This window comes from Oncorhynchus mykiss, chromosome 10 (assembly GCF_057628025.1).
Source record: "Oncorhynchus mykiss isolate SJ-2025 chromosome 10, ASM5762802v1, whole genome shotgun sequence".
In the NCBI taxonomy this organism is placed as follows: domain Eukaryota; kingdom Metazoa; phylum Chordata; class Actinopteri; order Salmoniformes; family Salmonidae; genus Oncorhynchus; species Oncorhynchus mykiss.
In genome coordinates, this window is record NC_143031.1 from 75,273,197 (window position 1) to 75,287,025 (window position 13,829).

Consider the following 13,829-nt stretch of genomic DNA (forward strand, 5'->3'; position numbering starts at 1 on the left):
AGAGTGTGAAAGAGTATGTGTGTGACTGAATGACTATAGTTTGTCCCCTAATGTCTGTTTTGTAATGTTAATGGTTCGCTGGTTATTTTCCTGTACCCGTGTGTGAGATATTAGAGAACTGAGTGTAATAATTGAATATAAAGTGAGTGAGGTGTACATAGTCTTTACTATATATATATATTTTTTAACACTGTTGATGATAATCTCTGCACTCTTGATTACATAGGGCTGCTGGTTCCTTGTCTGACTGTCTGAAATGGCACCCTATTTCACTGATTTTTACCTAAGCTCCATGGGCCCTTATCAAAAGTACTGCACTATATAGGGAATATGATGCCATTTTGCCTGGGGTCCCCAGAGCGGTATATCATTTTTTCTCCCTCTGCTGGCCTGGAGGATCCAGACAGACCAGGCCACTGTGGCTCACATGGCTGTGTCTCAATACTCTTAAATGGCTTCCTTTCCTTATATTCCTTAATTCTAGAAGAAGCTATACATGACCTGACCAGGAAAGCTCCAGGCCTTAGTTAAAGACCTGGAAGTTTTCCTAGTAAGGTCACATTGTGGGGAAAAGGTCCTTTCCATATTTATATTATATTAAATCTCATCACGGACAACTTGCACGTTTGATCTAATTAGCTTCTTTTAAACTACTTACTACTTTTTTAGCTACTTTGCTACTACTTAGCATGTTAGCTAAATCTTCCCCTAACCCTAACCTTAACCCTTTAACCTAACTCCTAAACTTAACCCCAGGGGCGTAGCCAGTGGGGTGTCCAGGTTTGCACTGGAAACCGCTGCCATCTGATTGGCCACACCGGGTGCCACCCCAAAATATAATGTTCTACATGCAGTTTGATGCTGATTGACATCTCATTTCACCTCTTGTTGAAAGAAGCATTTATTTTGACGTCCAACTGTTTTAAGGTTTAGCATCGGGTTTAGGTTTCCTGAACAACTTTTACGAAGGATGAGTCGCTGTATAATTTAACATTAGATCTTTGGCTCCGTTAAGAGACAGTTATTAATCAGATAACCTCTAGCGTCGAGAAATCCCATATCCGGGAGCGTAATCATAGCCTCCAGCCCATTACCATAACGCAACGTTTCCTATTCATGAAAATCGCAAATTAAATGAAATAAATATATACAAACACAAGCTTAGCCTTTTGTTAACAACACTGTCATCTCAGATTTTCAAAATATGCTTTTCAACCAAAGCTACACAAGCATTTCTGTAAGAGTATTGATAGCCTAGCATAGCATTAAGCCTAGCATTCAGCAGGCAACATTTTCACAGTAACAAGAAAAGCATTCAAATAAAATAATTTACCTTTGAAGAACTTCGGATGTTTTCAATGACGAGACTCTTAGTTAGACAGCAAATGTTCAATTTTTCCAAAAATATTATTTGTGTAGACGAAATAGCTCCGTTTTGTTCATCACGTTTGGCTAAGAAAAACACCGGAATATGCAGTCACTTACAACGCCAAACTTTTTTCCAAATTAGCTCCATAATATCGACAGAAACATGGCAAACGTTGTTTAGAATCAATCCTCATAGTGTTTTTCACATATCTATTCGATAATCTATCAGTGGTGGCAGTTGCCTTCTCACCAGAAGAAAACGGAAAAATACTGCAGCTGGAGATTACGCAATAATTGCGACGGAGGACACCAAGCGACCACCTGGTAGATGTAGTCTCTTATGGTCAATCTTCCAATGATATGCCTACAAATACGTCACAATGCTGCAGACACCTTGGGGAAAACGTGGAAAACATAAGCTGACTCCTAGCTCCTTCACAGCCATATAAGGAGTCATTGCCATGAGGCGGTTTCAAAAAATGCGGCACTTCCTGATTGGATTTTTATCTGGGTTTTTTCTGTAACATCAGTTCTGTGGCACTCACAGACAATATCTTTGCAGTTTTGGAAATGTCAGAGTGTTTTCTTTCCAAAGCTGTCAATTATAGCATCTTTTCGTGACAAAATATCTTGTTTAAAACGGGAACGTTTTTCATCCAACAATTAAAATAGCGCCCCCTATATCCAATAAGAGAGACACCAGATATGCTGTTCCAAAAGGGCCCAATGGTAGGCCAGGCCTAAACTTTAAACTACACATTTTAGTTAGCAGCTGTTAGTATCTAATCTTGTGGATCCCTTAATTATACATTTCCATAGAGATATGACATTATTTAATGTGTATTTCAGACATTTCAAGATCCACAGATGAGGGTCCTGTCTGCACGGATTAAAAACAGTGCAATATTTGCATTTTGTGTGTAATATAATGCACATTGTTTGAATTTGGTGCTTCTCGATACTGTAAAATCAGTGCCTGACCCAGTTTTTTGCTGAAAACAAAGTTTTCAAAAACAAAGTGGCATAGTTAAAGTGGCTAGTGATACATGTATTACATAAGGATACAGTCGATGATATAGAGTACAGTATATACGTATGCATATGAGATGAATAATGTAGGGTAAGTAACATTATATAAGGTAGCATTGTTTAAAGTGGCTAGTGATATATTTACATAATTTCCCATCAATTCCCATTATTAAAGTGGCTGGAGTTAAGTCAGTGTCAGTGTGTTGGCAGCAGCCACTCAATGTTAGTGGTGGCTGTTTAACAGTCTGATGGCCTTGAGATAGAAGCTGTTTTTCAGTCTCTCGGTCCCAGCTTTGATGCACCTGTACTGACCTCGCCTTCTGGATGATAGCGGGGTGAACAGGCAGTGGCTCGGGTGGTTGATGTCCTTGATGATCTTTATGGCCTTCCTGTGACATCGGGTGGTGTAGGTGTCCTGGAGGGCCGGTAGTTTGCCCCCGGTGATGCGTTGTGCAGACCTCACCACCCTCTGGAGAGCCTTACGGTTGAGGGCGGAGCAGTTGCCGTACCAGGCGGTGAAACAGCCCGCCAGGATGCTCTCGATTGTGCATCTGTAGAAGTTTGTGAGTGCTTTTGGTGACAAGCCGAATTTCTTCAGCCTCCTGAGGTTGAAGAGGCGCTGCTGCGCCTTCTTCACAATGCTGTCTGTGTGAGTGGACCAATTCAGTTTGTCTGTGATGTGTATGCCGAGGAACTTAAAACTTTCTACCCTCTCCACTACTGTTCCATCGATGTGGATAGGGGGGTGTTCCCTCTGCTGTTTCCTGAAGTCCACAATCATCTCCTTAGTTTTGTTGACGTTGAGTGTGAGGTTATTTTCCTGACACCACACTCCGAGGGCCCTCACCACCTCCCTGTAGGCCGTCTCGTCGTTGTTGGTAATCAAGCCTACCACTGTTGTGTCGTCCGCAAACTTGATGATTGAGTTGGAGGCGTGCGTGGCCACGCAGTCGTGGGTGAACAGGGAGTACAGGAGAGGGCTCAGAACGCACCCTTGTGGGGCCCCAGTGTTGAGGATCAGCCGGGAGGAGATGTTGTTGCCTACCCTCACCACCTGGGGGCGGCCCGTCAGGAAGTCCAGTACCCAGTTGCACAGGGCGGGGTCGAGACCCAGGGTCTCGAACTTGATGACGAGCTTGGAGGGTACTATGGTGTTGAATGCCGAGCTGTAGTCAATGAACAGCATTCTCACATAGGTATTCCTCTTGTCCAGATGGGTTAGGGCGGTGTGCAGTGTGGTTGAGATTGCATCATCTGTGGACCTATTTGGGCGGTAAGCAAATTGGAGTGGGTCTAGGGTGTCAGGTAGGGTGGAGGTGATATGGTCCTTGACTAGTCTCTCAAAGCACTTCATGATGACGGAAGTGAGTGCTACGGGGCGGTAGTCGTTTAGCTCAGTTACCTTAGCTTTCTTGGGAACAGGAACAATGGTGGCCCTCTTGAAGCATGTGGGAACAGCAGACTGGTATAGGGATTGATTGAATATGTCCGTAAACACACCGGCCAGCTGGTCTGCGCATGCTCTGAGGGCGCGGCTGGGGATGCCGTCTGGGCCTGCAGCCTTGCGAGGGTTAACACGTTTAAATGTCTTACTCACCTCGGCTGCAGTGAAGGAGAGACCGCATGTTTTCGTTGCAGGCCGTGTCAGTGGCACTGTATTGTCCTCAAAGCGGGCAAAAAAGTTATTTAGTCTGCCTGGGAGCAGGACATCCTGGTCCGTGACTGGGCTGGATTTCTTCCTGTAGTCCGTGATTGACTGTAGACCCTGCCACATGCCTCTTGTGTCTGAGCCGTTGAATTGAGATTCTACTTTGTCTCTGTACTGACGCTTAGCTTGTTTGATAGCCTTGCGGAGGGAATAGCTGCACTGTTTGTATTCGGTCATGTTACCAGACACCTTGCCCTGATTAAAAGCAGTGGTTCGCGCTTTCAGTTTCACGCGAATGCTGCCATCAATCCACGGTTTCTGGTTAGGGAATGTTTTAATCGTTGCTATGGGAACGACATCTTCAACGCACGTTCTAATGAACTCACACACCGAATCAGCGTATTCGTCAATGTTGTGACCAAAGTGATGGTGAGAGCTTCAAAAAAGCTATGTTTTATCAGGTGCTTGACAGTCTTGACAGAGGCGTTTTTCAAAGAAGAATTGTGAGATAATGCAAGGGGTCCAGTCTCTCAACCCAAAGAGAACAGCATTTTTGAATGAGGAGCTTCTGTTTGACTTTGCTCAGACCTTTGAGTCAGATTTAGAGGACCTCAAACATGAGGTTCATCAAACCAGGGGGCTTCTCGATAGGAGAGAAAAAAGTGAAAGAGACAGACCATCTACTCTCCTTTACTTTGTTGTGCTTCTAGAACCTTCTAAAGAGGTCTTCCATGAGCTATTTCGACTTTGCAAGATTTCTGTTGTTACACCAGTCAGCAGTGCTTCTTGCGAGAGAAGCTTCTCAGCTCTAAAACTGATTAAAACCCACCTCAGGATAACCGTGGTTGATGACAGGTTAAGTCACCTCGGAATTCTCAGTGTTGAGTCAAGGAGGGAAATGTATTTATAAAGCCCTTCTTACATCAGCTGATATCTCAAAGTGCTGTACAGAAACCCAGCCTAAAACCCCAAACAGCAAGCAATGCAGGTGTAGAAGCAAATGCAATTTGAAAATCACATCAAACACATCATCACAACAGTGTAGTTATTTTAACACTCACCTCACCGTGATTGGTAAATTTGAAGAACCAACGGGTTGAAACTGAGTGGAAAAGATGATCGTTGTGGATGTTGTTTCAAAGCCGAACACAACTAAATGGACAGCATTTTCTAAGGCGATGATTTATTCAAACAAACACTCGAACACATATTAGAGCGTATGCATATGCGTACTTTAGACCTGTAGAGCCCAACTTAATTAAAATAATGATTGTGCTGTTATACAATACATATTATGCATGACATAAACATAAAAAAACTGATTCAAGATGTCTTTGGTAGATAATTGGTTTAGCATGTACATAAAATAAAAAATAGTAGCAATTACATTTAAGTGTATACTTTTTAGTGTGCATACTGAATGGACTGGTTAACTTATGCTAAGCTACAAACTTTTTATCCATGAGTCTTGGAGATAACGTATAGACCTGGGCGATGCTTTTGGTTCATTGATTGTGCAAGGCGCCTTACAGAGTTATCCATCAATACATTTGCATTTGATATTGAATTGCCTAATAATTGGGCTAGCTTAATATTTCTATAATGAATTGTCTGATAAATAACCTTTAACTATATTTTAATAATTAATTGGCTGAGACATTACTTTTAACTACAGAATATCTCACCACCATGCGTTTCTATCTCCTCCTCTCTTCTTCATTATTTTCTCAAACACAGTGAGGGGTTGGCAACAGCTTAATGAAATATATTTGTTGTGAAAACATGTTACAAACAATGTTTTTTATTTTTTATTTCACCTTTATTTAACCAGGTAGGCTAGTTGAGAACAAGTTCTCATTTGCAACTGCGACCTGGCCAAGATAAAGCATAGCAATTCGACACATACAACAACACAGAGTTACACATGGAGTAAACAAAACATACAGTCAATAATACAGTAGAACAAAATAAATCAAAAAGTCTATATACAGTGAGTGCAAATGAGGTAAGTTAAGGAAATAAATAGGCTGTGGTGGCGAAGTAATTACAATATTGCAATTAAACACTGGAATGGTAGATCGGCAGAAGATGAATGTGCAGGTTGAGATACTGGGGTGCAAAGGAGCAAAATAAATAAATAAATAAATACCAGTATGGGGATGAGGTAGGTAGATAGATGGGCTGTTAACAGATGGGCTATGTACATGTGCAGTGATCTGTGAGCTGCTCTGACAGCTGGTGCTTAAAGCTAGTGAGGGAGATGTGAGTCTCCAGCTTCAGACATTTTTGAAATTAGTTCCAGTCATGGGCAGCAGAGAACTGGAAGGAAAGACGACCAAAGGAGGAATCGGCTTTGGGGGTGACCAGTGAGATATACCTGCTGGAGCGCGTGCTACGAGTGGGTGCTGCTATGGTGACCAGTGAGCTGAGATAAGGAGGGGCTTTACCTAGCAGAGACTTGTAGATAACCTGTAGCCAGTGGGTTTGGCGACGAGTATGAAGCGGGGGCCAACCAACGAGAGCGTACAGGTCACAATGGTGGGTAGTGTATGGGGCTTTGGTGACAAAACGGATGGCACTGTGATAGACTGCATCCAATTTGCTGAGTAGAGTGTTGGAGGCTATTTTATAGATGACATCACCGAAGTTGAGGATCGGTAGGATGGTCAGTTTTACGAGGGTATGTTTGGCAGCATGAGTGAAGGATGCTTTGTTGCGATATAGGACGCCGATTCTAGATTTAATTTTGGATTGGAGATGCTTAATGTGAGTCTGGAAGGAGAGTTTACAGTCTAAAATCACCAGTAGCAAGAGCAACATCATTGATGTATATAGAAAAGAGAGTCGGCCCAAGAATTGAACCCTGTGGCACACCCATAGAGACTGTCAGAGGTCTGGAAACAGGCCCTCCAATTTGACACACAGAACTCTATCAAAGAAGTATTTGGTAAACCAGGCGAGGCAATCATTTGAGAATCCAAGGCTGTCGAGTCTGCCAATAAGAATGTTGTGATTGACAGAGTTGAAAGCCTTGGCCAGGTCGATGGATACGGCTGCACAGTAATGTCTCTTATCAATGGCGGTTATGATGTCATTTAGAACCTTGAGCGTGGCTGAGGAGCACCCATAACCAGCTCTGAAACCAGATTGCATAGCGGAGAAGGTATTGTGGTATTCGAAATGGTCAGTAATCTGTTTGTTAAAACCTCTTGAAACTAGGGGGCACTATTTTTATTTTTGGAAAAATAACGTTCCCAAAGTAAACGGCCTATTTTTCAGGATCAGATGCTAGAATATGCATATAATTGACAGATTAGGATAGAAAAGACTCTAAAGTTTCCAAAACTGTAAAAATATTGTCTGTGAGTATAACAGAACTGATATAGCAGGCGAAAGCCTGAGAAAAATCCAATCAGACAGTGACTCTTATTTAGAAACCTCTGCGTTCCTATGTGTCCCTATTGAGCAGTGAAAGGGATATCAACCAGATTCCTTTTTCTATGGCTTCCCTAATGTGTTTAGTATCACAAGACATAGTTTCAGGCTTTTATTTTGAAAAATGAGCGTGAACGACAACATTGCGTCAGTGGTCAGCTGGTGGCTCTTGAGGATTGATTTGTGCATAATAGACAAATGCGGCAATTGTTTCTCTCGCTCCTACTAAGAAGCCAACTGTCCCGGTTGATATATTATCGAATAGATATTTGAAAAACACCTTGAGGATTGATTATAAAAAAACGTTTGCCATGTTTCTGTCAATATTATAGATCTAATTTGGAATATTTTTCACCGTTGTTGTGACCTCAATTTCCGGTCGATTTCTCAGCCAAACGTGAAGAACAAACGGAGGTATTTCGGCTCCAAAAACAATCTTTATGGAACAAAAGGAACATTTGCTGTCTAACTGGGAGTCTCGTGAGTGAAAACATCCAAAGCTCATCAAAGGTAAACGATTTAATTTGATTGCTTTTCTGATGTTCGTGACCAAGTTACCTGGTGCTAGCTGGACATTATGCTATGCTATGCTATCGATAAACTTACACAAATGCTTGTCTTGCTTTGGCTGTAAAGCATAATATCAAAATCTGAGATGACAGGGTGATTAACAAAAGGCTAAACTGTGTTTCAATATATTTCACTTGTGATTTCATGAATCTGAATATTTTCTAGTAAGATTTTTTTGTCCGTTGCGTTATGCTAATTAGTGTCAGTTGATGACAATTCTCCCGATTCCGGGATGGGTAGTTCTAAGAGGTCGTTTGTTAACTTGGCTTTCGAAGACCTTAGAAAAACAGGGTAGGATTGATATAGGTCTGTAGCAGTTTGGGTCTAGAGTGTCACCCCCTTTGAAGAGGGGATGACCACGGCAGCTTTCCAATCTTTGGGAATCTCAGACGATACGAAAGAGAGGTTGAACAGGCTAGTAATAGGGGTTGCAACAATTTCGGCAGATAATTTTAGAAAGAGAGGGTCCAGATTGTCTAATCCGGCTGATTTGTAGGCGTCCAGATTTTGCAGCTCTTTCAGAACATCAGCTATCTGGATTTGGGTAAAGGAGAAATGGTGGGGGTTTTCGCGGGTTGATGTGGAGGGTGCCGGGCAGTTGACCGGGGTAGGGGTAGCCATGTGGAAGGCATGGCCAGCCGTAGAGAAATGCTTATTCAAATTCTCAATTATAGTGGATTTATCGGTGGTGACAGTGTTTCCTAGCCTCAGAGCAGTGGGCAGCTGGGAGGTGGTGCTCTTATTCTCCATGGACTTTACAGTGTCCCATAACTTTTTTGAGTTAGTACTACAGGATGCAAATTTCTGTTTGAAAAATCTTGCTTTAGCTTTTCTAACTGCCTGTGTATATTTGTTCTTAACTTCCCTGAAAAGTTGCATATCACCGGGGCTATTCGATGCTAATGCAAAACGCCACAGGATGTTTTTGTGCTGGTCAAGGGCAGACAGGTCTGGAGTGAACCAAGGACTATATCTATTCCTAGTTCTACATTTTTTGAGAGGGGCATGCTTATTTAAGATGGTGAGGAAGGCACTTTTAAAGAATAGCCAGGCATCATCTACTGACGGGATGAGGTCAATGTCATTCCAGGATACCCCGGACAGGTGTATTTGGAGGGCGAGTTAGTTAGGATGACATCTACAGTGGGGCAAAAAAGTATTTAGTCAGCCACCAATTGTGCAAGTTCTCCCACTTAAAAAGATGAGAGGACTGTAATTTTCATCACAGGAACACTTCAACTATGACAGACAAAATGCGATTTTTTTCTCCAGAAAATCACATTGTAGGATTTTTAATGAATTTATTTGCAAATTATGGTGGAAAATAAGTATTTGGTCAATAACAAAAGTTTATCTCAATACTTTGTTATATACCCTTTGTTGGCAATGACAGAGGTCAAACGTGTTCTGTAAGTCTTCACAAGGTTTTCACACACTGTTGCTGGTATTTTGGCCCAATACTCCATGCAGATCTCCTCTAGAGCAGTGATGTCTTGGGGCTGTTGCTGGGCAACACGGACTTTCAACTCCCTCCAAAGATTTTCTATGGGGTTGAGATCTGGAGACTGGGTAGGCCACTTCAGGACCTTGAAATGTCTGAGACCAGCCATCCAGACAGCTGATGAAACTGAGGAGTATTTCTGTCTGTATTAAAGCCCTTTCGTGGGGAAACTCATTCTGATTGGCTGGGCCCCTGCCCAGTCATACGAAATCCATAGATTGGGGCCTAATTATTATTTAACCTTTATTTAACGAGGCAGATCAGTTAAGAACACATTCTTGTTTACAATGATGGTTTACCGTGGAACACTGCCTTGTTAAGGGCAGAAAGACAGATTTTTACCTTGTAAAATGTAGCACTGTTCACAGGCTCTGATGCTTTGATTAACATCCTGATGAGAAACCACAGTCAAATCCAGAGAAGAAGTGATGATGTTTAGTGTAATTATTCGACTATCTTCATAATTTTGCATACTCTGTCTTATTACCTGTTCTACTTTGTCTAAAAGCTCTCTGACCTGATTGGTATCGCACTTAACATCATTGTTGAACACTTGGAAACTGCCTTCCCATTTCTGAACAAAATTCTTCAGGTTTTGGTCTTCTCTAAAAAAACAGCTCTACGGAAGTGTCTCCATAACTAAAAAGCACTATGGTATATTCACTGACAGAGGGACTTAACATCTTCTCCAGTGTCTCCATCACTCTCTTCTCTTGCTCTGTGAAGCGGCCCAGCTGAATGACCGGTAGGAAGGCATGGGGACCTGGTGTTAGAGAGAGACAAAGACCTCTCAATCTAATCTCTGACTTCCTCTTCAGAGAGGTCACTGTTGAGCAGACCTGGAGTGTCCACAACCATCACTGTCCTCCCACACAGCCCCGTCTCTCTCTCTGCTCTCACTCTTCAGGGTCAGTGACTTGGGACTGATTCTGGAATCAAACAGCTTTTGGCCCATGATGGTGTTTCATGCTGCACTCTTCTCCAATCCACTCAGACCAACCAAAACCAGTCTCAGGTCATTGCTGATTTCAGCTTCTGAAAGCAACAGTAAGTAGACGAGAGAAGAGATTTGTATGTCCTTAGTGATGAGCAAAATGGAATACTGCTGCTCAGAGACGTACATGAGTAGGATCACAGATGAATAATAAAACAAATATGGGCATTATTCCTATCTCAATAACTCATGTATAGATCAGTAAAAAAAACAATAATTATGAATTGAAAGATCAATGCATCTGTCAACTTGCACTATACTACATTACATTGTGTTCATTTTCATTAATTAGGTCATTTCAAAATGTATTTATGTGCTTGTATTAATCAATATGCTTTAGTATATGTAATTCCCAAACATTCTAAGAATTTATGAAAAAGTGAAAATTACCTTATCCAATTGCTTACTTGTCAGAAAATGTAAAAATTAAAATGTCATTCTTCCTGGGGGTCTATATAAACAGATTTTAATACGATTTCATGTTGCTAAAATGCTCTCCAGCAGCCTGACACCTGCGCCTCTCCCCCCTTAGGGGGAAATTCTTTCTCCACGTGCCAACCCTAAACTGCCAGTCCCTCCCCTGCACCCCGAGCTAGGGCGAACCCTCGCCCTCCTCCGGTACCCCGACCACGACCTGCAGAAAGTGGAGGAAGAAGAGGTGGTGGAGGAGGAAGGACAAAGGAAGGACGGTGGAGGATGAAAGGAGGACGGAGAAGGGAGGGATGGTGGAGGATGAAAGGAGGAAGGAGAAGGGAGGGATGGTGGAGGATGAAAGGAGGAAGGAGAAGGGAGGGATGGTGGAGGATGAAAGGAGAAGGGAGGGATGGTGGAGGATGAAAGGAGGAAGGAGAAGGGAGGGATGGTGGAGGATGAAAGGAGGAAGGAGAAGGGAGGGATGGTGGAGGATAAAAGGAGAAGGGAGGGATGGTGGAGGATGAAAGGAGGAAGGAGAAGGGAGGGATGGTGGAGGATGGAAGTAGAAGGGAGGGATGGTGGAGGAGGATGAAAGGAGGAAGGAGAAGGGAGGGATGGTGGAGGGATGGTGGAGGATGAAAGGAGGAAGGAGAAGGGAGGGATGGTGGAGGATGAAAGGAGGAAGGAGAAGGGAGGGATGGTGGAGGATGAAAGGAGGAAGGAGAAGGGAGGGATGGTGGAGGATGAAAGGAGAAGGGAGGGATGGTGGAGGATGGAAGGAGAAGCGAGGGATGGTGGAGGATGAAAGGAAGAAGGAGAAGGGAGGGATGGCGGAGGACGTGTCAGATGATTCAGGGCTGCCTCTGGACCTGGACATGGTGTCTCTGGATCCTCTGGAAGAGGAAGAGGAGGAAGATTTTTCTCTGGGGGAGCCTATGGACTGAAGCATGTCTCCTGACACACTAGAGGGCGCTGTCCCTACACCAGGGAGACATCTACTACACCCAGCCCCGTCCTCTTCCTCCCTGTTTCTGCAACCTAACGGCTAGTTCTATCCAGTCTCCAACTCCCCCACTCCCTCCCTCCTGTCCCCCGTCTGGACAACAACAACGGTGGTCGTCGGACGTCCGATTGGCTGGAAGGCTAGCAGCTTCCGCACTGCAATCCCGGACCCCTCTGCTGGCCCTGCCCCTGAGCAAAATGAGTTAATTTCCTGTCCGGGCTGCTGTCTTATTGGTTTGCGCTTTCCTTCTGTGTGCCTGAAGGAGGCGAATGGTCTCGCTCCTCTGTCCGCGCCTTGCGTGTCTTGGCTGCCCCTACCGGAGGGACAGACTTAAGTAGGGCTCCCCCTAGTGGGCTGACTGACTGACTGACAACAAAGTGTGTGTGTGTGTGTGTGTGTGTGTGTGTGTGTGTGTGTGTGTGTGTGTGTTTGTGTGTGTGTGAATTCATTATTTTCTTCTACTTATTCATTTGAGTTCTTATATATTGGTTGTTGACCTGGCTTCATTTGATAATGTCAGTGTGTCCCTGGTTTGTTCACTCACTTTCTACACTCTGAATCTTTCTATTTGATTCCTATTAATGATTTTTCACTGGTCTGGGTGGTGCTTGAGATTTGTATTGAATTCAAACAGGTGCTTCTTCTTGCCTCAAACCTCAGTGTTCTTCCCATAACCCACTATGATCCAGGTATCCTCAGCATGTTTTAACAGCCTGTGTAACTTTGAAACAGCATGAAAAGCAATTCTCCTTATTGTACAGATTATTCCACCCAAGTGTGTGTGTGTGTGTGTGTGTGTGTGTGTGTGTGTGTGTGTGTGTGTGTGCCTGCACGTGTGTGTGTGTGTCTGTGCCTGCACGTGTGTGTGTGTGTCTGTGCCTGCACGTGTGTGTGTGTGTGTGTGTGTGTGTGTGTGTGTGTGTGCCTGCACGTGTGTGTGTGCTTGCACGTGTGTGTGTGTGTGTGCCTGCACGTGTGTCAGAGGGAGAGATAGTATGTGTGTCAGAGGGAGAGATAGTATGTGTGTGACTGAATGACGAAGGTTTGTCCCCTGATGTCTGTATTGAAATGTTAAATGTTCGCTGGTCATTTCCCCGTGCCTGTGTGTGAGAGATTAGAGAACTGAGTGTAATAATTGTATATAAAGTGATGAGGTGTACATCATCTTTACTCTGTTTTACACTATTGATGATAATCTTTGCACTTTTGATTTCATAGGCCTGCTGGTTCTTTGTCTGTTTGGGATGAAATGGCACCCTATTCCATATATAGCGTACTACTTTGAACAAAGCCCCATGTGTTCTGGTCAAAAGTAGTGCATTATATATGGAATAGGATGCCAATTTGTCAGTTGGTCCCAGAGTTTAGGATTTTATTTTCTCCCTCTGCTGGCCTGGAGGATCCAGACAGACTAGGCCGCCATGGCTCACATGTCTGTGTCTCAATAACCGTCAATGGCTTCCATTCCTCGTAACCTTTACTTCTAGGAGAAGCTATACAGGACCTGACCAGGGAAAACTCCAGGCCTTAGTTATAGACCTGGAGGTTTTCCCAGTCAGGTCACTGGTCAAGAAAAGAGAGTCTCATTATTACTTCACTGTTTAAACAGCATGATTTACAGTCTGGACAACTGTGTGCATCCATATAAATAATTCCACTGTTCTGTCCCATATTGATGATGTCATATTGACAATGGTATGAACACCAACCCATTTGTTCAAGGAATGACCAAGTCATGGAGTGTTATGCACAACATGAATACGTTTTTTTATTTTTTGTTGTTGATTAAAACATATTTGATTTATAATGCCAATGCATGAAAGCTACCCTAAAATCACATACGTAGCTAATTACCAGCTTTAATAAA

The 13,829-nt window shown here is 43.3% G+C and overlaps 1 pseudogene; it reads right to left on the reverse strand.

Annotated features, from left to right (window-relative positions):
* Window positions 1-4,646: 4,646 nt before the first annotated feature.
* On the reverse strand, window positions 4,647-10,674 carry LOC149980302 (GTPase IMAP family member 7-like; annotated as a pseudogene).
* Between the last annotated feature and the right edge of the window lie 3,155 nt (window positions 10,675-13,829).